The sequence below is a fragment of the Passer domesticus genome, chromosome 1 (assembly GCF_036417665.1).
Source record: "Passer domesticus isolate bPasDom1 chromosome 1, bPasDom1.hap1, whole genome shotgun sequence".
Taxonomy (NCBI): Eukaryota; Metazoa; Chordata; class Aves; order Passeriformes; family Passeridae; genus Passer; species Passer domesticus.
The window spans coordinates 131,110,411-131,135,310 of NC_087474.1; the positions used below are offsets into that span (position 1 = coordinate 131,110,411).

Genomic DNA, 24,900 nt, shown 5'->3' on the forward strand with positions numbered 1-24,900 from the left:
CTGGCAAAATGCCAAACAATTCCAAAAGCATTTAAGACTAAAGGTTATAAAGGCACTGTAGTGATTTTCATGGAGATAAGAGTGAATGTTATTAAAATTTTGTGTATTGTTTTGTGGCTATAATTAATACTGGGCAGTAGTTACTCTCAGTAATGGCAATATTCAAGGAATGTGGGTTTATTTATAATAATTGACATTAATATCTTGTGAGATCTCTGGGTTAAAAAGTGACCAACACCATATTCATTGTTCTAACTGTATTAAAGGAATGGATTTTCCTTTCAACTATGTCAGATGTGACTTTTATATATCCACTTTGTAAATATTTTGTGTTTTTGTATCACAGGTTACCATTTTACTGTATGTTTCTGTACTACTAGCCAGACAGACTTGTCCTGGGTGATTTAAAAGCAGGAATACTCAAAGGTTATGAAGCTGGGTAAGACACCAGATTAAGAGCAGACTTTTGTTTAGTTTCCAAAACCGGATAGTTCTCTCTTATGACTTGTTGTTGGAGGGTGTACAGTCATACAGTTCATACATAATCCAAAGTATTTCTCCACTTCTCTTTTGTAAAAGAGACTCGCTGTGACTTTCACCCCTTTGTGTAGAGATGGAAGCAACCATTTCTAGTTCTGTAAGATTGTTTACTCGATTCTGATAAAAACCTCCTCCTGTGACCTCGTCCTTCAGGGTGTTCAGTAGCCCAGGCTGGGCTTGAGCCCTTCCACCCCTGCTGTTTTCAGGTAGGAAGGCACTGATCTAGGGGAGAGCACATCAATGCAGTTACTCTGCCAGTAATTCCAGAATAGATTTATGTCCTTTTCAATGGAATTTCTAAACTTCAGGTATTTATTTCAGAGCTGTTTGTGGTTGTGCAAAGATGTGTATATTGGGATGTGCAACACAGCGAACAATTACTTTATTTAACAAACAAATTTTAAAACTTGCAACTTAATTTTCTTTCTTTGATTAACTAATTTGATTTTCTTTGGCCCTTGGCCCTGTCAAGGATTAAGTGGGGAGACTTTTGAACCACTGATTTTTGATCACTATGAAAAATATTCATAGAACATAACCATTTCAGTTGGCATTAACTATAAACAAATTTCCAGTGGTATTAGAACATGTGACCACAAAATATTTCTGCTGGCATTTCCTTACTAGTTAGCAGCTGTTAACACAGTCTGCAAACATCTATTAAGTTAAGGAAGACATTTTTTAATATAGATTAATAGAAATGAGCTAGATGATAGGGAAAAAACCTCTAAGATATAACTGCCTTTTGTTCTTAATTCAAAGAGTACATAAACAGACCAAATTTCAGTATGAATGTTGGACTTCATCTGGAGTCCATAACTTACATTGAATGTAGCTTAACACATTTAATTTCAGACATAACTAACACTAATCAGATAGGGATTTTTGAAAACAATTTATTCCATTTCGATGGAATTTCCATTTTACTAGCTGTAATCTCAAATATGTAGATGGTAGCCAAAGTTGGATGTGATGTTTCAGTTAAGATTTTTTTTGCCCGTTGTTTCTTCTAGCATCTTCTTGCCAAATCTTCTGGAGTGCTTGTAATTTCCTCCATACAGAGCCCAACAGGCTCATCAGCAGCAGAAGGTAAACATAATAGATGTGAGGAATTTCTGGAGATTTATGAGGTTTAGCTTTCTGAAACATACACTGTGTCTGGCAATCCTAGGATGTGGCCACATGTGGACTCTGCAAATTGAAGATGTTTTAAATGGGGCATCATTTAGCCCCCTGTTAAAAACAAAATTTAGGAACAAAAGATGCATTCTGCAATAATGCTTAATGCAGTATCATTTCTGCCCTGCAACAGTGTGTTTTAGTTCAGAAGAATAATCATCAGGGTTGTTAAGCTTTTGTTAAAATGGCTATGAAATTTGACAAACAGATTCATATCCCTGTTATTTAATAAATTAAACTTACTACCTACAGTCTCTTTACAGGGAAAGATCAGAGATCATTATACATCTACCTAGGAACATGAAGCTACTCTGTATTAAGGAGATTGGCATTATTGGGATTTAGTATCAAAAGCTTCAGAGAAAAATACATAAAAGTACAAGCCTCATAACTGTACCATTATTGTAAACATTAATTTATTAAATTCTGCCATCTGTTTATGAAAATGTAATTGAAAAATTGCACTCCTACATTAGTTTATTGAGCTGATAAAAGAAGATTCATTAGCAAAGACAGAAATATGCAGTCCAAATGATCACAATAATATCATTGCATGTTAAAGTGTTCTTTTAACCTTTTTCATTGGGCTTTACTGATATTAATTAATCAACATGGATGCTGTCAACATCTCAAGCACTCAAATGATAGTTTCTTTCCATTCCAGGCATTTCTCTGCATCCCTTTCTTTCATATGTTTAGCTAGAATAGTCTAGAAGAGCATTAGCAGAACAGTAGAGAGAGGCCTCTTCTTCCTGCCCATTGTTTACCTGTAGTGATGCCTGATGGAAGAGCTTGTGTCCATAAGCTTAGGTTTTTCATGGCCTGTTTCATCCCCATTCTCAAGGACGTGAATAAATGAAAGATGGGATCATTTGGAGATAAATATTGTCAAGAACATCACTTTAACCCTCATCATCTTCCACAGTACACTAAAACAGAGGGGAAAGGTAGCCTTCAGTGAGAAGGATGGTTAAACAAAAGCTTCTGTGAGTTCTGAGATGAATGACACTTGAAATGTTGCTCCTTTTTGAGTTTAAAATCCTAAAAACTTTGCATGGCTGCCTCATGCTTTTATTTTTGCTGGGTAGTAATATTCTAGGATGCTTCCGACTGTAGCAGCCTAATTAATAAGATTGAAATTATAAACATTTGCATATCAGTTTTTGGCCAATGGATGCTGGTTACAAAAGTTTTTGTGTATTGATTTCCTAGCATTTCTCCCCTTTCACTGTGAGTACAGTGAATCTGGGAAAATATTTTTATCTCCCACCATTCATATGCATGCTTATAAAATGCATGGCACCTTAAAAACATTGCCAGTATTTTTTGAGCTTCATGTGGAAGATAATATATTTCAAAGACAAGAGCATAAAATAGCTAGATATCATTGGAAAACAACATTTAATTATTAATGAAACCAAGGCATTGGCTTTGAATGAGAAGCGACTGCTCATTTACTGGAGATTTTACAGCAAAGGTAAATAATGAAATCTCTTTCCTAAGCTAACCTACATAGTGGTTCTGACTTAAAAGTTTTTTAACATGGAAAATACAAATAAACATTTTAACTCCTCTGCAAAATAGGGAAATAGTCTTGTGTTCGTGCAGGTTTTATGTGCATTTGTCACAAGCAGCTATTGTGGAAGTGGGATTACTGCCTGACAATTTCATCACGTCTGTGAAAGTAATGTTTAGGAGGTGAAGTAATACAATGATGCTAATCCAGCTTTTTATAATCAGCCTCCTATGTATATAATATTTATGTTATTGTCTGTGCAGGGTTTTCTTTTCCTAGAAGCATTCCTTATCTGCTAGAATTCTTGTTTGACAAATGAGATTGGATTACCAAGTCACAGCTGTATACACTGGTTGATGTATTGCTGTAGGATTGATAATTCAGAAAAGCAATGTAGTATTTGGGGGTTAATTTTCTTTTCTTAGACACAAGAATCTAATGCTGCTTGCTAGATATTTTCTTCATTTTTGTTATCTAAATTTTACCAGGTTTAGACTAGTTATTGACTCAGTTAATGTAAAAAATGTTGATATGCTGTCAATATTAATGTAGATGTCAGACCAACACTAGTCCCTAATGTATGTAAGAGCAAGTATTTTTTACCTTGATACAGAAAGGCAGTCATGTGTGAGATTTAATATACATCCTAATCTATCTTGTCATTGCACTAGCCATGGGTGATGTGCTAATGTATGGGCAACCATTTTCTTTCTCTCTTCACACAATGGAATAGATACACATGAATGACAGCCAAGTCTCCACTCTGTAATTATTTGGAGGGCAGTTAGAACATACAGAAGGAATATAGCAATACAGTAGTTTTAGTTACAGACTTAAAGTCTGTGGCCTGTTTTGTTGATTTTGGTTGTTTTTTATTTTTTATTTTTATTTTTCCAAGGAACGATGTGATCACTTATAATTGGGAAAAAAAAAACACACATACCCCCCAAAAAAAAGAAATCCCAAAAAAAGAAATCAAAAGCCAAAACAAACAAAAGCTCCCCCACCCAACCCTAAGAAATGCTAAACCTAAGTAAGCTTCATAACACGTAGGGTTTGGAATTTCAGTTCCGAGTCTTTACTCACAGACAAATGTTTTTACATATTTGAATGCATTCTTTGTGCTGACACCATTATTTTGATTCACTTTTTTGGAAAAATATATGTTTTATAGCACAGAAGATTTGTCATCAAGTATTTCTAAAAAGTGAATAATCAAATGAACTCTTTAATTAAATGTCTCTTTTATATTAATTTTACTTTTCCCTTTCTCCATTGCTTTTTCAAATTGTGAACAATTGTGGAAATATGGGATTGTGAATATAAGTTGACACAATGTAAGATAAGCAAGCAAAAATTAATGTCCATAGTATGTCTCATCTTTGTGCACGTTGGCAAAACCAAAAACCTGAATATTGCTTTTTATATAAAAGACATTTTGATGAGATTGCAGTTTCCTAAAAAGCGAGTCCAAAATTACATATTTCTTAACGCAGCTTGAGTCAACAAATCTTTGAGTTCTCATATTAATTTATAATATAGCTTCCTTTTGTTCCTCTTTTCAAACTGTAAGAAACTGTCTTTACGCATTCAATCTGTCTTTGTGTGAGAGAAAATGAAAATGAGGCACACTGTCCAGATCATAAAGATAAGCAACCGCCTGCAATTTCAGCATTATTTTTGCTATATATTTTAGGAGGGAGGGTACGTTTTCTCCTCTGTGGCTAGATGCTATTATTTGTGGACTAAAACTATTGCTTTCCTGGTATCTTGCAGTGTTCCATTCAGAATTAAAATCACTATGCACATCTTCATTACCTCTAAATTGAGACTGGTATAATTTCAACAACGGAAACTGAGTGAAAAATTCTGCTCACAGTGCTTTATATGGAAATATTCCATTTAGGGGGAAAAAAGAGAATCCCAAAACATTCTATTTTTAGAATATATGTTATAATCCCCATAGTACTTTAGTTTCCTATGAATAGTCTTCTTCTTTGAGAGTAGTAATAGAAGTCTAAATTGTTACCTTATGTTTTCATAGGATAGGTTTGTGACCACTGACAGTTATAATTTACAATGATTATGGACGTTAACATACTTGACTGTCACTATTATTTTTATTTCAAATAGACTTTCAGTGGACTAACAGTATGAGGAGAAGATTTTTTTATCATCAGGGAGTACTGCAAACTTCCTATTAGTCTGTAGCTGAAGTGATGCACCGACACTTGCAGTCAATAGGAAGTATTAATTTGTGCCTTTGAGACAATCTTGTGTAGACTTGTAGACTGGGTCACAGTAGGTTCTTCTACCTGTCTTTGATCTATCCAGCTACCTGCTACATGACATGGGATCTGAATATTTGTTGAAGTGGCTAAAAGCAGAAAGGGTGGTTTCAGATGCTTTAATATGCAAATAATTTCTGCTCGCTAAAGAGTTTATAATGGCTTCCATGTCACTGCTCATTCAGCTAAACATTGTGTACATTTCAGTGTTTCTAGGTTTCTGAATTAGAAGTATAAACTTTGATGAGACACAAGTGATGTTGAAGTGGTGTGACAGGCAGTAGATGTGTTCTCACAAACTTACTGCTTTTGCAAGGTCAACATTTTCAGAATATCTACTCAACTTAATCATCAATCTTCCACCTTTTATAACTCAACTCACAAAATCTATTGCCAGTTAAAATTTATGTCAGGGTTTAAATCTGAATTTCTTACCTGGAAATGCTACCATGTCCTCTTGTTGTAGATTAGGAGAGTTGCTGGTAGTATGTCATGTAGGTACTATGAAGATCTTGAATTAAAAATATCTACAATAAATTATTGGAAAGCCTAAGAATATTGATTTGAAATTGAACATAAATGTTAGGTTTTTCAGGAGGAATAGGAAATTAGTTCTTTGCTGACTATAAGACATGTATCTATGTTTTAATTTTTTCTCTACTAAGTGTTCAAAAACACTCATGTAGAACACAAGACTGTGCAAACCAGTTAATTTAGTATCTTTGCAACCTGTCATGTTAATATGTAAATACATGTGCATATGTATTTAGACAAATCTAAAAACATGCATTATTTACATGCTGTAAGAGATTTTTTTCTGAGCCATTACAGTCTATTATGTAAATATGTGTTTAAGGGGCATAATATATTTTTTTTAAATTTCTGATTTTTGACTTAAAAGGTCATAATGGCGAGGATTCCTTACACAATGCCTCATAATTTATTTCAGTCTGTATTATAGATGTTTCTATGATGTTAATATGAATTTGCATATAAAATATGCTTCAAGAAGTTACTGTACACATAAAGATTAATAATTCATGGATTTTAAATGGAAGAGAGAACATCAAAACTGATTAGTTTACATAAGGGTAAGATTCATCCTTTCTGTGGAAGACTAGCACAAAACCTAGGCATCATGTAAGCCTCACTTAAGCCTTCAGAATGCGTCTTAAATGGATTTTAAGTGGTGCACAGGCTTTGCTGTGGCAATTGGTGAAGTAGTGAATTTAATCTGGAAGAGAATAATGTATTTCTAAATGCTTCCCACTTTTAGAAGTGAATTAGTAGCTCTTCTAGGAGCACTCAACTTCCACCAGTCCCCAAAATTTCACTTTTTTGTTTGCAAGAGAAGTGAAATCCAGTTTTAGGTGAAAAACATAGAGTGCCTTTCTCTGTGAAGAATCCCATCTGTTTTGGGTCACGTATGCATCAGCAGCCATGGAACAACACAGTACAGAGATGGCCGACCTACTTTAGAGGATATGGATACATCTGTTATAGGACAATTATTTAACCCAAATATATATTCCAACTCATGCATATTTAGATACAGCTCATATTCCATAATTAAATACTGAATTTAGCCATTTGGTGGACTCTGAGGTGCCCTCAAGATCATTATTATTCATGGAAACTGTGTGTTCATCTGGTTACTGAGATGAGATTAAATGTTTGGATATGTTGACTTTCAGTCAACAGATATGACTAAACACAGGCAGAAATTTAAAAAATGGGCTCATATTTTTCTTTACCAGCTAATACTTGTGGTTACGGGACAGTGTTGGCACTGCTAGATGGTTTTGTAATAGGAACCTGACAGCCGCCAGTAGCAGAGGCTGAGGGAACGAACAGAGGAAGAGGTCAAGCATATAGTCATGCTTCCCTGGCATAGCATCCCAGCTTCTGGCAAGTTTTCCAGACATCTAGTTTTCAGCAGACCAGGCTTAAGCTGTGAGCATGGGAGAACAAAGAATACCTACAGAGTTTAATAATGGAGAATGTCTCAGGAAGGACGGTAGGAAAAGGGAAAGTGTGACTTGGGCTCCAAAAGCTGCTGGGAATGAGGATGTCAGAGGAAAAATAGACATGTCTAGGTAATTGTGAAATAGCAGAAATGTGGTTATTCTGGATCTGTGTTGGGTGCTTGTTGTTTTAAAATATTTTATCTAATGCTTTGTTTCTAAGCAATATGTTTTGAAGCAGAACAGCTGTTTGTAGGGTATGTCCAGGCTCAGATTGTAAAAAGAGCTGCAGGGCCTAACTTGAGACAGGCCTGTGGAACAATACTATTTTATGGAACAGAAAATATACAAAACACATTGCAGCCTCAGAGTAGGAACTATGTGGTGAGGTAGAGCTACAGGGGCCTGTAAGATCCAAGAAATTTTTCCCAAGTCCACATAAATCCCAGGAAACTGAAGCATCCAATCCAAAAATGCCTTACAGATAAATGCTTACATCCTTATGGCCAAACTCTTCTCTGCAGGAGTTACCCCTGCTCATTAGAAAGGGGCAATTGTCTACACTCTGAAGAAGAGGGCAGAAGTGGAGTTCAATGAACCAGAGTGATAATTGCTCATGGGCTGTGTGACACCTGTCAAGGCCAGGGTCAATTTGTAGCTACCTAATCCAGGTCGAGTGCTACAGAAGGATCCACATGTCCTGGCTATGGAGTCTTCCTCTAGGACAAATTGTTCTGGCAAGAGAAGAGGATTTGATTTCAATGGATACCTTCTAAACATAATAAAAACTAAAACCAAGCTGAACTACCCTAAACCTGGGTCATGTACTGACTGGTCAAAATTAATCATTTGATTAACATCTATTAGCTAGGCAAAATTAAGAGTCACATTAAAGCTAGTTCACTTGTTTTGGGTGGGTTTTTTTGGTTGTTTGCATTGTTGCTGGGTTTTGTTGCTGTTTCTATTACAGCAACCTGTTGCGTAAGTTAAGTTCTAATGGGCCTTGTGGAGAAAGGTCCTGATGGGAACAGAAATGCTTCTCCTAGGTAGGCTGTGCCAGGCCCTCGTCAACAAGAAATACAAAGCAGTATCCTGATTTCATGTCATGCAGTCCTTCAATGCATCGCTGAACTGAGGTCTGGGCTGTGTAAGGAGAATCCGTGCAGAAGAAACTGTTTCTTAAACTCTGTCTCTGACAGATGACACATGACACACCGAGACAAACTGAATTCCCTTCATTTCTCCCTATTCTTTGCCTTTTCCCCATTCTATATTAGGCAGACCTGTGGATTGAAATTATTGTCCTTCTTGCTTTATACATATAAAGGTAGATTTATATAGATAAATGTCACCTTCGATATTTGTAATGGCAATTCAACAATATTATTAAACATTATTTTTTTCAATTTAGTTTAGAAGAGGTAATAATATTGAGCAGTTGTACAAAAATAATTCAAATAAATCCTTTGGAACATATGGAGAGGAACTACTGACGGTTGTAAAGCAAAAATACTAAATAATATACAGCATTTGGGGACAGAAATTATATTATCTATGCTCTGTGTGATAATAATTTCACATTCATATTCTGAATGTTTACTAGTACATTTTACAGGAATCCATTACAGTGCTTGCTTGAAAACCTCTTTTTTAGTTATTATGGATCTCATTCCTTTTGACTTTCCAGGGAAATACCAGATGTTACAATTCCCTGTGGTGGGCTAATTATTTGCTAAATTTTTATTATTTTAAAATACATCAAAGATATGGTTCAACTATGTGAGCCTTGAAAAAAATTTGTGGATTTTTTTGTTGTTTGTTTTTGCATTTTGAACATAATTTTAAAACATTCCAGAACAATTCTCTTTCTAGTTTGATTAAAAAAATCATATGAGCCTGGGCTGAGACCTCACTACTCAACTTCTAGCCTGGAGCAAATTTCCTTAAAAAGCCTGGGAGAAGGGGGTTGGAAGGGATGGAGGAAAATGAAGGAAGGAGGGAGGGAAGCCTCAACAGTGGAAATGCTGACCGAACCTTAACTATAGCATCGTGAATGGCGATGCTATAATGCAATGCTAACAAGGACTCCTGAGATAAATACATCAATTAAAGGCTTGCAGGTGTGTCACTAGGGGTGGATAAAAAGAGAGAATGGGAAAGGATTTGTGCCAGCAGACCTTATGGTTTTGCTGTAATTAGTAATCTGTGCAGGTGTCTATTATGACTAACTGACAATAAATCTTGGTTTCTGTTTTGAATATTGCTTTTGTTTCCCAAGTTCCATGCCTGAAGGGGAGAAAGAAAATGACTAGAAGATTAATTACTGCAATGGTTACTCCCAACAAGATAAAATGGAAAGTAGTAATCTACCGAATGAGATTAAATATTGTTATTATTATTTTCATATTTTATTTTGATAACAGAAAAATGATGGTGGTATAGGCTGTGTGGGGGTATGTATGTACTGGTTTTTTGCATAATGATGGAAAAATAAGTCTACTTTGTCAACAGACTTTCTTCAAGCTATGTGCATAAGGCAAATCTTTTTTCTTCTTCAAAAAAATAATGGAAGGGTATTCAAACCTTCTACATTTGTGCAGTAACCTCTAATTCTAAGCACAGTGATGAACTGTAAGTAAATTTTACCATAGAGCCATGTTTTCCTTAGCCTCTCCATCTGCTCATTTTTGACACCCCTGTCATTAACTGTCATTTTCCTTTAAATATACAGTGAAGCTGAAAGGCCAGCTCTACATCACATCATTTCAGATTAGGGGCAGTTCCTTTGAGCTGAGCACTGTTTAGGTGTCAGAAAGAAGTCTCTGACCTCTCTCGCACCGCACTGCCGCAGGGCCTTAATTAGTACTGACTCCAGCCATTACTGCAGAGAGGACAAAGGCGACCACATCATTTTTCTACTTAGGAAGTTAGCGTCTGACCTAATAACTTGTCCAGGCTCGCAGGACAGTGTAACGGCCGCACAATGGCAGTGGGGATTATTTGTCAGATTCTTTGCTCCTCTGAATGTAGGAAAATCAGGGAAGTTAGCTGCTATATCCTTCAGTCTTGCATGAGTTGTTTTAGGCCTTCACTCTGTTGATTTGTCGTGGAGAAAATGACAGACAGCAAAGGAGTCAGATATTTAGAAGAATAAAGAGTGTGATAACGAAGTGTAGAGTGGTTTTTGTCCTGACTAGAAACATCTGATTATTTAAAATATCACTCATCTTTCAAGATCTGTTCTGTTGTTATTGACTTTAGTAGAATTTTATCACTTATTTCATTAGGAACAAACTAAAGTCTAGAGTCAAACGAGCTCCTTTTTTCTCTCTCCTTCTCTCCCCTTCTACATCCCATCCCATCCCCCATCTCCTAGCAGAAATTCACTATCACATGAGAAGCATTTTCCAGTGCTTTTGGCACAGCATTTTTGATCTATTTCACTAGAAATTGTACTCATTGCATCAGATGTCAGCATTATATAGTTCCACAGAATCTCCTTAATTTTCCCATTTGTTTAGTAACATTCCACTGAGAAAGCTTCATGCCAGAATACAACCACTTCTTAATCTGGAACTCTTTCTCTCTATCATTTTATTTTATTTTTCTTTTTGAAATTATTTAAAGCAATTGGAATTGCTGTAAAAGTTGCACGGTCTCACATCACATTCCTTTATTATCAGCCAGTGTCACATGCTGCAGCACAGAAGCATGTTTTATGCTACTGCAGCAGAAATTGCTTTCACTGTAAGTACATTTCAGAGAGTTGGCATGATGATCTAAAACTTGCAGCAAGCTAAGACTCTGCTGATGATCAGTTTGTCAAGGTATAGGTATCATGAATACATAGTATTTTTGAAAGCTATTTAACCATAAACAATTTGTCTATTAGTTTAAGGCTTGAGATTTCTCCTTTTTCTGTAGACAAGAGGTAATTCTTCCTGTTTGTCTTACACCTCCCACAAAGCAAAAAGAATGAAAAGGAAAAATTTGGTTCTGATTCTGATACGCTTTTCCATGCATCTTGGTCTTTGTAATTTCAGTTCTAGTTAGGATTATTTTTACTGTAGTGCCTTTGAACCAGATTGGAGTCTCAGAAATACCTTAAAGTTACTGCATCACCAAGGAAATCACTTCTGAAGTGATCACACAAAGGTAATTACAGTATTATCAAAGCTGCAAAATGTTGCATTAGTATTCCTAGTGCTCAAACAGCATTTAAAGCAGTAGTGTGCATTTAAGTTCTTCAACAGGGCCCAAACTGAGCAAAATTTTCAAGAGAGTAGACAAGTATCTACAGAGCTATAACACAGGCTAAGACTGTTGGGGCAGACGCTTCAGTCTATGACAGTGTGATCAAGCATTATTTCATTTAGTCTGTGAGCTGAAATAATAGCCTATAAAGTGTTTCGGAGTAGTCCTTTGACTACATATCATATATTGCAATTTCCTTATTCTCTTTTAGATTACCCTCATACATTGATTTTTTTCTGAGCAGCAGGAAGGTGAACTTTACCTTTCTGAGCATAAATAACTCCAGATTCAGAAATGTTCATTTCGCCAGAAAGATAGAGTACAAAAAAGATCTATATGAAGGAAGGGGTGTCTGACTTTCTGTGGATCTGTGTCTACAGAAGTTTATTCTCCAGAAATGGGAATAGCATCCACTGGCAGCTATTTCAGCAATTTAGCCGATGCTTTTTGCCCTCCATTTGCTGAAGAACAATATCTGGTCTGTGATTCTATTCATAAGTTAGATTAAAATTTTAAAGGGCCACTGCCTAGTAACTTCTGCTTCTAAGGATTGACAGTTTTATTATGAAAACCACATTAAAATGAGAATTGCTTGCCATCATTTTCCCATTGCAGTGAAGCTTTCAAGAAGGGCAGGTGGAGAAGAACCTCGGTGCAGCCTAAAGGCTACCTGGATGCAGGAGTTCCTTCCACCTGCCTCAGAGCCAATCCTGGGGGCATTGCAGGCAGCTACATTCAGCAGTCATGGATGAATGGCAAAAAGGGAGATCTCATCTTCCCCTCTGTCATTTGTCTAATCAAGATTAAACACATTTTCAGATTATTGGCCACTTCACTGCCTCTCCCCACTGGTAGTGAGGCAAATGAGTTGCTCTAGCAGAGTGTTATGGAACTGCCTGGGCTGTGGGTAGAGAGTAAGGAAATAGGGAATGTGATGAGTTTGTATGAGTTTCTCTCTCACCAGAGACTTCCTTACTTTTGTGCTCTATGAGGAAGGCTAGAAGTTTTTCTAAGCTGGTTGATTTACCAGTCTTTAGGACTTGGATTCAGGGGATTGGAAGGTCTCTAGTGTTTACCATAGGGAAAGGACCTAAATAATCAAGATCATATTTGTGTATTTGCTTTCAGGAGGCTGTAATTTACTGTGCATACACAGTCAGGACCATACATGTGCAGAAGAATATACATGGTCATTAGTAAGTGAAGTCTTAACTGAGCTTAAGATAGCTGCTTTTACAATATTTTTAAATGTTACTGATAAATAATAGGCATTTTCTAACTTCCAACAGTTTTTTTTTTTAAAAAGGTTGTTTGAGGGGAAAAAAGTCCAGAAAGGAAGAACAATCAGAGACAAGGACTACTTTTAGAGAACATGAAAGCCTAGACACAAACTAAGAAAAGCCCAAGATATAAAAGTTGAGTTTGACATGGTATTTTTCTTTTTTCCACTTGAGCTTCTATACACCTTCCCTTTTCTTTGTTCCTTGTGTTTTTTGGTTTTTTTTTTTGGTTTTTTTTTAGTTTGTTTTTTGGTTTTTGGTGTGTTTGGTTTTTTTTTTTTTTTTGTTTGGTTTGGTTTTTTTTTTCCTTCTTTGGTGGTTAGATAAGGTGAGAGTGTCAAGCTTAGAATATTCTGGCTTTTGTTGCTTCAACTCATAACTTTACTGTTACTAAGACCTACCTTTTTTGGCCTGTGTATAATAATTTTTATGTCATGATGGTATAGTTAGAAGAATCAGATAGTTTTAAAGCATATTCAACCATCCTTTTTACTTACTTTTAATCAACTTGTTCTTCCAAACAAGGTATGGAATTGATAGCTGTTATTGATTGCTTGTAGCATTACCTAATCTTCACTAAATGTAGGAAGCTTTTCAGATTTAGAAAGGTGGCAGAAAATGTCTAGTAATGATGCTGCTGGGAATTGAAGCTCAATACCGTGGTCAGTATAAAAGTGATATAGCTGTAAGAGGTATTTTATTATAGGCCCATTGTTTTTTATTAAATGCTCAAGCTGGTGTAATTTACAGATATTTTGAAGTTGCTTATGTTTTTATCAGCTGTTTCAGTATTTCATTTATTTGAATTTACTCCAAGAAAAACTTTTATGGACGATAATGTGCTGAAAATTCGGAAAACTACAGAATGTAAGGAATATAGTACCGTAATAATGTAAAAAAAAGAGGCTGTCATTTATGCTTTCAATACAAAAGGAGAAATATAAGAAATCATTACTAAAACAGGCAAAAATGTAACCTCCACTGTAGTTCAGTAATTATCCTAGTCCATGGTATGGTGTTGGTATCATGATTTCCTTTATTTCCTCTTTGTTTTCATTTTTATCTGGGTACTTCACTGGTGAGTAATAGCTAAAGGGAACCCATTTATGCAAGGCGAGCATTCAGTTTGCAAGTGAATTTGCTTGTAGCTATTGCCACATTTGAACCTCACTAATGTATGTAAATTAAAAACTCTGGTATTTGGATCACTCCTGTTTGAAATAAAAACAGAATCTGATCATTACAATCTGCAAGCCAGGTATTATCACTGGACTAGTGAGCCGCTGATGATAAATTGTACTGAATAGCTTGTGGATAGAATATTTTATCTCAGTTCTCTATCACACAGCACTGCATAAAATAAGAATGATTCATCAAGCATGAGAGCTGGTGGTTTATGAAATTCATTGCTCACGGCAAGTGTATTTTTTAAAATTCAAAAGACAAAGCAACTCACAAGGGTTATTTAGTAATCAGTGTGAATTACTTCTAGGTATAGGCCTTAGTGGAAAAAATTAAAAATACATTTGCTGTACAGGAAGCATTATTGCTGTAGGTGCTATAATTTAACTGCTTCTCATCTGTACTTTTGTTTTATTGTGTGTGTGCGCACGTGTGTGCGTGTGACCATTTTGGATTCCAATCCTCCTCCCCTTTATTTTTAAGAGTGAAACTGCATAATCAGTTGTAACAGGATTATTACATCGAACAAGTCTATTCTCTGCTCTCAGCAGAAACATCTTCAGGGGCTTGTACACCTTAGGCAGCAGAGGATATTTTGTTTATTCAAAAAGACATGTAAAAGGAGAAGAGCAATATAAAGTCATCTTTTTTTCCTCCAGATTTACAGTAAGAATGTTTCATTTCTTCTTGTGTATTGATGTCCCAAGGCAATGTTCCAAATGAAAAGATAATAACTTATGAAGAAGTGTCAAAAACTAATTAAGTTTTGTAACTTGTTTTTCCTTCACATAAAGTATATTTTTCATCACACTGTCCAGTCACATGCTGGGATTTCTGCTAACATCATCACATGCCAGTCACACCAAATCTCAGTGGCTCTTCTCCTCCTGTCATTATTTTCAGCATCAATTAATTTTCTCATGACCTCGCCTTTAGAAAATGTAGCAGGGAATTATCAGTGCATGCTTTGTACAGTCTATTTGGAAGGCATTAGGCCACTGTGTGTATTTGAAAATGGAGTAGGCCAAACATCATATTTTCTCACCTGCAGGGTTGCCTAGTAACCTGAATTAAGGATTTTCACCAAGCCTTCAAGACAAATAGAAAAACTGTAAAGCAGGTTGACCCAGGTGGGAGACTCAGACCCACTCACGTACATTAGCATTTTGAGTGGGGAAATATAAAACACAGCTCCTCATTAACATTATTGTGGAAATAGTTTTTTGTAATTAAAGCAGCCTATTTTCTTGGCAAGTGAAAAGCAAGTGATGTATTGTATTTCACTGTTGCTAAATTTGTGTTGTGAAGTACACTTTGTTTTACTTTTTGACATATGATTTGCTTGTGGACTGTCAAAACTGAGCACTCGATGAAGGGATTGAGGAAATGTCTTTAAAACATGTAAATATCTCTTTGGTGGCATTCTCACTAAAAGCATGCACACTTGCCTGTGTTGGGTAGCAGTTCACGTAGATATGTTCAGCTTTCATTTAATCACTTCAAGGAACTAAATTCCTTGTTTAATGTATTGCCATTGAAAAGAAAGATTAGTGTACTTTAGAGGTGGGGGTCATTCTTTGTAACGCTATTACAGCTTTGTCCTTGACATGCAAGATTCCTCCAGAAAAGGAAGAGAAAGGAGGGGGGAGCTGGAAATTCTGCCTCAAAGGTACAAAGCAAAGAAGTAGCACAATTAGAATGTCGGCACATAGTGACAGTCCTCTGCAAATGATGGTGTCAGGCCACTGAGGGGCCGAGGGTGGCAGGAGTGACATTCACCCTAGCAAGATGGAAATAAATGCCCTGTTTGATAAAAGAAAACAGACAATTTATGTATACCCTGAAGAGTTAACAGCTAGTGAGCCATTCCTATGGGTCAAGTGCTGCATTTGCATTTTGATGGGATGTTATCAAGTAATTAATGCACCAGTCAGGATTTATTACCTCAGGAGTGAACTGAAAGGTTCATTACAAAATCGGTTTCACTTGAAGATAGGCATTTCCTCAGAGTTAGCTTTTGACATGTTGTTCCTAGCTCTCTCTGCCTGTGGCAGCAATGGTAGAAGGCCAGTGAGGTGAAATTCATTGCTTAATAAGGGCATTCACTTTGGGTATTCTTGTGATAATAAATGTATACATCAAGGCCGCACTGCCTTGTCAGTTTAATTGCTTCTTGTGCTCCTTAACAAGCCAATCTTAATCAGTCTGGACCATGTTATGAATAATTTAGGGATCAGCAGACTTCACGCTTAATAAGATATACTAGATTATAAAACTTAAGTGCACTGTTTATAGAAAGCACAGAAAACACTTTAAGTTTTTATTAGCAGCAAGGAAAAAAACAAAACAAACCCAAACCTAGCAGTGAGGTTTTCTAACACTTGCATTTTGTGAGCAACAGCTGTGTGTCTCCATGCCGAAACCCCCTCCACTTCTGTCAAAGGGCCACAGTTCAGCCTCTCTGTCCCCCTAAGCCTCTGCCAGACATAATGGGAAATTTGAGGAGGCCGTGAGATTAAAGCCCAGAATCTGTGGCCAACCAGCAATTGTCATTTTAGAAAACATTCTTTTATCTTTTTAAATGCAAAGGAAATCTTATTTTAAAACATTTTCTAACAGACAAAAATTACAGTTTTGTCATTTGTTGGTTGACTGCCTATGTGGATTTTAATGTAAGTATTTAGATTTGAGATTGGGTTGCCAAACCTATATCAACAATAGGATTTTTAACTGTTTTTCCTTTGTTTAATGATAAAGGTGAAATATAGGATCAACTGTAAATCACTCATACATAAAATGTGAATTATTAAGGTAAAATACTTTTTATTTATTAAGGTGATATAGAAATACATTAAAAAGTAACAGAAATAGTCTCCAGTCTCTGTGAGCGTATTATGATTCCTCCATCTGATAAGTGTTGTTTGATTAAAAAGGAACGTTTAACCTTTTTGTTTTAAAAGAATTCTTTGTCCTCCATTTTACCTCAACATTTGCAGGCTATAAGTTGTCCACAGAGTAATGCATCATTCAGTTTATGACATCTAATAAAGGCCTACTGCAAGCATTAGAACCAGGTGCTTCAACAATTTTCCAGTCTGCTTGTAGGTGCTTCTGTTTGTTCTCTTGTAACCTAGATAGGAAAGAAAGAAAGGGAAAAAAAAAAAAAAACAAAAAAACCACCTTACAAAAACCCGCAACATTTTTCATTATTTTCTTTTTTATTCCTTTCTGTTTAAGCCTTGACACATGCTGACAGCACTACGGTATCATTTGATGCCCGTGTAAACAATAGCTGCATGTATTTCTGAACACAGAGCCTATTTATTAGTATAAATAGAGATGTAATTAAAGGCTATGCTTTCAGTCGTTAGATAATGTATTAAAATAATGTTATTGTTCAAATACATTTATGAATCAGGAAGATAGGTACCAGTAAATGAAAAACAACTTCAAACCTATTTCCCAACCTATAGCTGGACTATCATACTCCTTTGTTCTTGTGCAGGTTAATAGAGATTGAGGAGATGGGCAGAGGAAAAGCAGTGCAATTTTCTGCTATTTAAGCTTGGCGAAATGGCACTCTTCAGGAAGCAGCAAAAAGTATGAAAGCGTAATAGGCATTTTAAAAGTAGAAGTCCATATAGCTGCTTGAGGGATCCTCAGATTTAGGCATGCATAGAATCACGAATGAGATAATCAGCATTGTGAAATTGAAACCTGTCTGCTGCCTGCTGCTGTTCTTCCCTCTTTCAGTGGAGTGATTTGTAACACTCATCTTCTTCAGGCAAGGCAGCCTTCAAGATTATCCAGAACTGTCAATAGTAATTGCCAAAGTATTTTATTACCTACAGAAAATCAAAGGAATTTTATAACCAACAGTTATCAAGTTTCAATACACGGTATAAAGAGAGCAATTTTAGTTGGAATACAATTGTGTTTGGCTTGCTTTTATGTTCTTGAGACAATTCCTGTGCAACCAACTACAGCGTTCACTGTATTTAAGCTGGAGGCAAGAATATGCATGTGTACTTGTAGTTTTAAAAAATTACATAATGCTTACAAGCTTCTGCAAGCAAGAGGTTTTTAATTGCCATGCAAACTATGCCTTAGCTAATTACTTCTAAAAAGAATGAGGTTTCTGTAAAACTTGAGATGACGTTTTGAAATTCTGACAGTAGATATAAGTTTAACTGGGGCATTCTCTGTCATGAGGTAAATAAAATGCCTGGGAATTAGCAAAATATGACACTGATTATAAAGTCTGAAAACATTAATGTTGCAGATCTTATTATAGCCTCTGAATGTTACTGCTATGTGAACCACAGTTGTGATTGTCAGCCGTTAACACAATTCTGTTTTGCTACAGGGTCACCCATGATACAAAGCTTTTCAGATGCTTGGCTTCTCACTCAGGCTATGGATGAGTGAGGACTGCATCTTCTGTTCAACAGTGCTTTTCTGAGCCAGGCATTTCACTTTCCTTCCCCAACACCGGGGAAAAGGAAAGTGTGACTGTCTAAATGTTTGGTGGGAGAAAATTTAGTTTCTACTTTTGACAATGTATTTCCCCTCTAATTCATAATGTCAAGACTTCAGTGACATGGCTGTCTCTATGGGTTCTTTTTAAAACAAATACACAAATTCATGTGTGAAAAATAAATTGGCATGGGGAAATGCCTCTTTTTAAGTATCAAACCAGATAGGTTTACTTGTATTTTGAGTCATTTGCACAGGATTTTATTCACAGCACCAAAAAGCAGGTGTCATTTCTATTGAAGGGCTGCATGGAAAGAGAAATAAGCCATGAACAAATTTTATACTACTATAGCCATGAAGGCATTATTATAGCATAACAGAGAGCTCTCCTTTCAACTGTGAACCTCCTTGCTCTTTCTCCGGGAGCTTTTGTTTTTAAAAAAAGACCTGTTAATTGAATTATTAATTGTTGTTGAAAGGGTAAAGTACTTTACCAAGAACCTCCTTTCATAACACTGCAATATATGAAAAATTTAACAAAATGGTAATTAGGGGAGAGGTTATTTATATACTATTAAAATGCTGATGTAATTATCAGAGAGTTATTCAATTACACTGGATAATAGACATTTTTAATGTAAGGAAGATGGCTAGCCTGCTGGAATTTTGCTAATATGAGGAACCTATCCTGGGTCCTGTATTTTTTTCACTCTTATACTGTTTTTTTTAATATTTTACAGTATGTGAAACACGCATTGCTACATTATTCCATCTAGTATTTCTGTATGGATATAAAAGTATATTATATACATCAACCAAAATTCTGCAGATATTTAAGCACACCAGAAGGAATGGTACTAATTTGTCCCTTTTGAAAAGAACTTCATTACCTCACCTGCACAACCTGAAAGGAGGAACATTTACGGCTTACACAGAGTTAACACAACGATCACATTTCTTGTTTACTTAGAGCTGTGGATTTAAACTGAATAATGGGAGGAGAAGCTGATGTTTATATTTTTGAGGGTCTGGAACTGGATGTTTGAACTAGGTGTGTGCAAAAGTTGTTCCCTTTAGTCCCTGGCTATCTTAGTAGAATATTGTCCCATTGATAAATTGGGAATTGTCAAGAGCCAACGTGGGCATGTTGCCACTGTAACATACATATGTAAAATATTGTTTTTTGTTTGATTCATTTTAGCTTACACTTTGCCACTCTGGCTGTGTGTTCAAGCATTTTAGAAGTCTCATTAGTTTGTTTATTAAAAGGAAGGAATCTAAATAGTACAGAGAAATCATATGCTCTATTATTCCAGATACTGAATAGCTCCAGAAATGACTAGTGATTGCTTTTCTAATCAGATATATGATCAGGGAGACTGTCATGATGTAATGGTGATATAGACATGTGGCTATAATACCATTTTCTCAGAAGAGGAATGAATTGTCTCTGATTCTAAGCTGATTGAAGTATTGGCATTCAAAAAATCAGAGCATAGGAACAAAAGAATATGTCTTTGCAAAGCTGTACTACAGTTCATATTAATCTAAAACGTGTGGCAATAAAATTGAGTGTTTTTTAAATGCTCTTTTTTCTTCGGGAAAAAATCCAGAATGCAAATTGTTAGAAGTTTTAAAACAGAGCGAAATGCTGAACAGGATATTTGTAGATCATAGTTCAGATACAGTTTTCTGTCAGGACACAGAATCTGAAAATGCTCCAGTTAAAATCAGCTTAGCAGTAGCACAACTCTGTTAAATTTAGCCGTGCTAGTCTTAATTTTCACAAGTTTGTATGAGAAAACCATAATTGTCACGCATTACTGTAGAGAAATAAATTGCACTTCTTTCTTAAGTCTTTGTTTGTTTAAACCCTGTATGGTTGCATTTAACATTGGATTAGGTAGGGTAAGAGTTTACTGAGAAATTGCACAGCTGTATTTGTAGAGCTGTACCTGATTCCCACCTCCTGTAGTGTGAGCAGTGGTAAGTGAACTGTTTCTGTGTTGTTCACTCACTCTGTCAGATCGAAATTCAGCTCAATAGCATTAAACTAGCTCCCATTTGAAAGATTTGTCTTACAAAACCCTGAAAACTGCTCTGAACATGCATACATTGATTTTGTTGCTGGAATCTCCTGAGCTTTGATAAAAAGGAGAATCCACATGCAGGTGAAAGTGGGTTTACCTCTTCAATATTAAAAAGAGAAGATTAAGGATTTTTGTTCAGCTAAGGCTGAACTAATCAGTGGCATATGATGGTAAGAGACCTGGCCTCATGCCTAGGGTATGATAATGTTATTTTCTTTAGTTGAACAACAAGTTCAAATTTCTCCAATAGTTGTCTCTGAGTAACTGTCTACCATTATTCCCATTTGCACAGGTAATAGACTATCCAGGGGTGTAGCAGTAAAGTTTCTTATTTTAGCCACAGAGAGGGAGGTTTGTCACGCTCATTGCAGAAAATTTGCTCAAATTTTGTCCTGGAAAAGATGCAACTGTAGTATCAATTCACTGAACAACATCTGTATGTTAGTATTCTAAATACTGAGCAGTTTGGTATTCATGGAGGAGATAAGGCATTTTTTTGTATTCAGAAGTTTAGTTTCCTTCCATTAAGTTCTATTAAAACATTAGAAAGTGGAGATTAGTGATTTTCACAAGCTTTCCCATTTCATTCTAAAGAAAAAGGTTCATTTAAACTTCCAAGTTGGAGAACCTTCCTTTTTTTCCTTGCTGCAGACACATTCTGCACAGTACTTGTGGTTATCATAGCACATACAACTCCGTGAGTTTTAGCAGAAGAAGAGGAGAAGGGTAGCTTTAATTTGCACGTGTCATCACTGCAAAGAGAATGTCACCACAACGGAATGCACAACATCCTGGGGAAAACAGTAGTTGTTTGCCTTCTACTGTCTGATCCAGCTTTCTCTTGTAGTCACCTGTGGAAAGTCAGATAGCAAAAATGTTGCTTGAAATTGTGGCACAGGTAAGGCTTTGCAGGATATAGAGGGAGAAGGCAGTAATTGCTTGAATGAACTAGTTATGCTGCAAAATACCACGGCATGTTACAAATATATCTAACTTAAGTCTTATCAGCCATGCTTTTGATCTGTAGTAAGAAACACAGTAACTAAACTAAAATGAATGCTACAGAGACAGATAAAACTAGATAAGATGTTTTCAGAAATTAGATAACATTTATTTTTCATCATTTTTAAGAATCACTTCTTTTGCCTCTTAGGCATATGGTGGTTGCATTCGTACACAGCGTGGTTTTTCTTCATCAGATGTGCTCTCCCTGCCATCCTTAAACTGAGGTCACTCTCCACAAGCACATGGAAGTCCAAATAAAAGAGAGTAGCTTCTTAAACATATCTCATAGTTTTAAACCTAACGATGACTTGTCTGAAAAACTAATTGTCGATGATGACTTAGCCGTACTTCAGTCTGAACATAGAGCAGAGAGGACAAGAAAAACAAGCTCTGAAATAGCTCATGAGACTGGAGGATTACTTGTCTAACTCAGTGAAGTTGGGGATAATCTTCAAATCCTGCTGTAAAAATAATGTGCAAATACTGCTTGGTAAATTTGAGTTAAAACTCAAATGTATTTAATGACCACATATATTCTTAAAAGTATTTAGTGCTTTTATTGACAGAGAAATATTTATTTTACTACAGCATTTCCACTTTGCTTGACTTATGAGACTCAATAGCACATCTATAGCAATTCTGAATTGAGGAACTTAAAAGCAGTAATGATGAATTTAGGCCAGTTGCAATTTAAAGGAAGGTTGCTGACATTTTAGAATTACATTATTCTCTTGGAATTCATTTCATACTGAAAGAAATGTTAGATGCAAGGGTAGAAGCTGAACTGGTAGCATTTTTTTTTCCTAAGCCAATCCATAAAGATGTCCCTTCACCTCTTTGATGTGATAAGGAAGTGTTAAAGTGAATCCTTATTCTGCATCTTGGGACAGAAAACTGCTTAAGCCAATTGTTACTATTCCTGAGTGTTTTAGACAGTGAACCATGCATCTCTCTCTGCACATCAGAGAAGATTGTAGCAGTCATTGTGCCACCTGCTATCACTTAATTAGTATAATCATCTAATTTCCAGTTGGAAATAATGGAATCATGCACTTTTTAGTAATTGTAACCGTCATAATATATTCCAAATTATGTTACACTAACATTATGTGATTTAGGAATATTAGGAGGGGGTATTTGCTTTGCAAATACACTGGTCTTTCTGATCTTGACTCTCACCCAGCAGCAAAAGTCCATACCCAGTTTTCTGTTTTATTATGATCCTAAAGATATCACTGATTCATATCATAACTCTGCAAATGAGCCTTTGGTAAGTATAACTTAACCTTTAGTGGACAGAGAAAAGAAGAAATCATGGAAACAGCAGCTGGACATAATGTAAAACACACCCAGGCTTCAAAGAATTTGATCTTGTTTCTTAGAAAAATAATTTTTAAAAAATCAGAATGTTGGTGATCATTTATGCAAGTTATATACATTCTGTTTGTGGTTCTCAGTTTAAGGAATAATTTCAGTTGATCAGAATAGGTCTTAATGTTTAAACATTACTATACTGCACCATTTTTTTTGCTGCTGGAGATTTCATCACAGCAAATAAATAGGTAATAAATGAGTCAGTTTGGGGCTGCTTCATTTCACTGGACGGTTCTGGGCTATGAGGCTTCAAAAACAGAAAGAGAGAGAAAAAGAGAAAGAAATAGGCAATGACATGAAGGGATACAGGCAAACCTGAGCCACCGTCAGAGCTAACCCTCCCCCATTCCCAATGATTCTGTCTGGCTATGCAAAGCGCTGCCACATATACATCAGGCAAGGTTATTACTACTCTGCTTTGTAAACATGCTATGCCTCCTGGACATCTTCTATTTTTATTTCATTTTTGTATTATATCTTATATGTAAATCTAGGCTGGCGAGAGTCAGGAGGCATTCATAGCGTTGTGCCAAATTCATTCCAGGTGCAGTTCCAGGTCTGTTGACTTCAATGAAATTACACCTGGGATGAATTTGGTCTATTATTAACTATAGAGATTACATGTCCAGCTTCCATAGTATACTAAAATACCCAGAATACATATAAATAATGAAGTATGTAATTACAGTCCTGGTTTTAATTTGTGTTCCTAAATGTACTGATGCTTTTGCACATGTTTATAGTTATAGCTATGCTATTGTAGTATATTTTTGTTTAGTGCAAATATATTTGAGTTTTTCTTTAAAACAGAGATACACACAATGTTTACTTTCAAATGTCTCAGTAAGTCTTTCAAAGTCCATATGATGGCTGATTCCATGTAACAATATTAAATTATATTGGTCTTAAATATCATATATATATATGGGGAGAGAGAGAGAGAGAGAAACATATGCAGGACATCACGATACTGCCACTTAAAATCATTCTGCAAACAATGAGCTTACCTTCCTATGGATTATGTGTTAATCAATACACACAAATAGGTGATCTTGTCAGAGTTGATACGAGCCAATAGAACTGTTACCTATCAATACAAAAAAAATTCATTAATTTTTATGTTTCTGCCCTCAAACAGTGCAAAGCAGGTCGGCTGACAGGAATTTGTGCCCGACCAAACCCAAAAGCTAGGCTGTATTTAAATGGACGCTTCCTTCGTTAGGAGACATAAAAAGCATAAGCCTGACTTACCTCTGCATCCATCTAATTCCGTTGGCTCTCCTGTATCGTTTGTACATTCCTGCACCTTTCAGCATGGCACACTGTGAAGACCTAGGAAGCGAGTTAAAGTCAGATGACGCTAACGAATCCCAGCGCAAATGACTGAATCAATAGGAAACCAGCCACTGCTGTTTAAGTGTATCGATAAATGTACCTTTATTTTCTCTTGAATGGATAAGTGTCGCAGTTAAGAGTCCTATGGATCTCTTAATTGAAAGTTAATTTTAAATCAATAAAGAGAGTCATTTAAATATTGATCAGTCCTTTCTACACGAATTGTTAGCTGATTTTTTTTTTGAAACAACTTTGTTTAAAGGCAATCAATAGCCCACAATCAGTGCGTTCCATAAAAAATTGACAGATGTTCCCAAAATGCCTGCTAGGCATAATCTTATCTGTTTACATATGTAGCATAGATATTTGAATCCTTTTCAAATGTACCCAGGTATCTATGGCAGAAATGTGATTTCC

At 35.9% G+C, this 24,900-nt stretch overlaps 1 protein-coding gene and 1 long non-coding RNA gene across 5 annotated transcripts in view; one reads left to right on the top strand and one right to left on the bottom strand.

Moving 5' to 3' along the window:
• ZFHX4 (zinc finger homeobox 4) overlaps positions 1-24,900 on the top strand; it is a 149,779-nt gene that overhangs the window by 77,601 nt on the left and 47,278 nt on the right. The window lies entirely within an intron of this gene.
• On the bottom strand, positions 21,430-24,461 carry LOC135281154 (uncharacterized). Its single transcript, XR_010347901.1, has 3 exons — positions 24,400-24,461; positions 24,156-24,235; positions 21,430-21,620 (listed from the first exon to the last, which is right to left on the bottom strand). It is a non-coding gene; the product is annotated as an uncharacterized LOC135281154 (long non-coding RNA).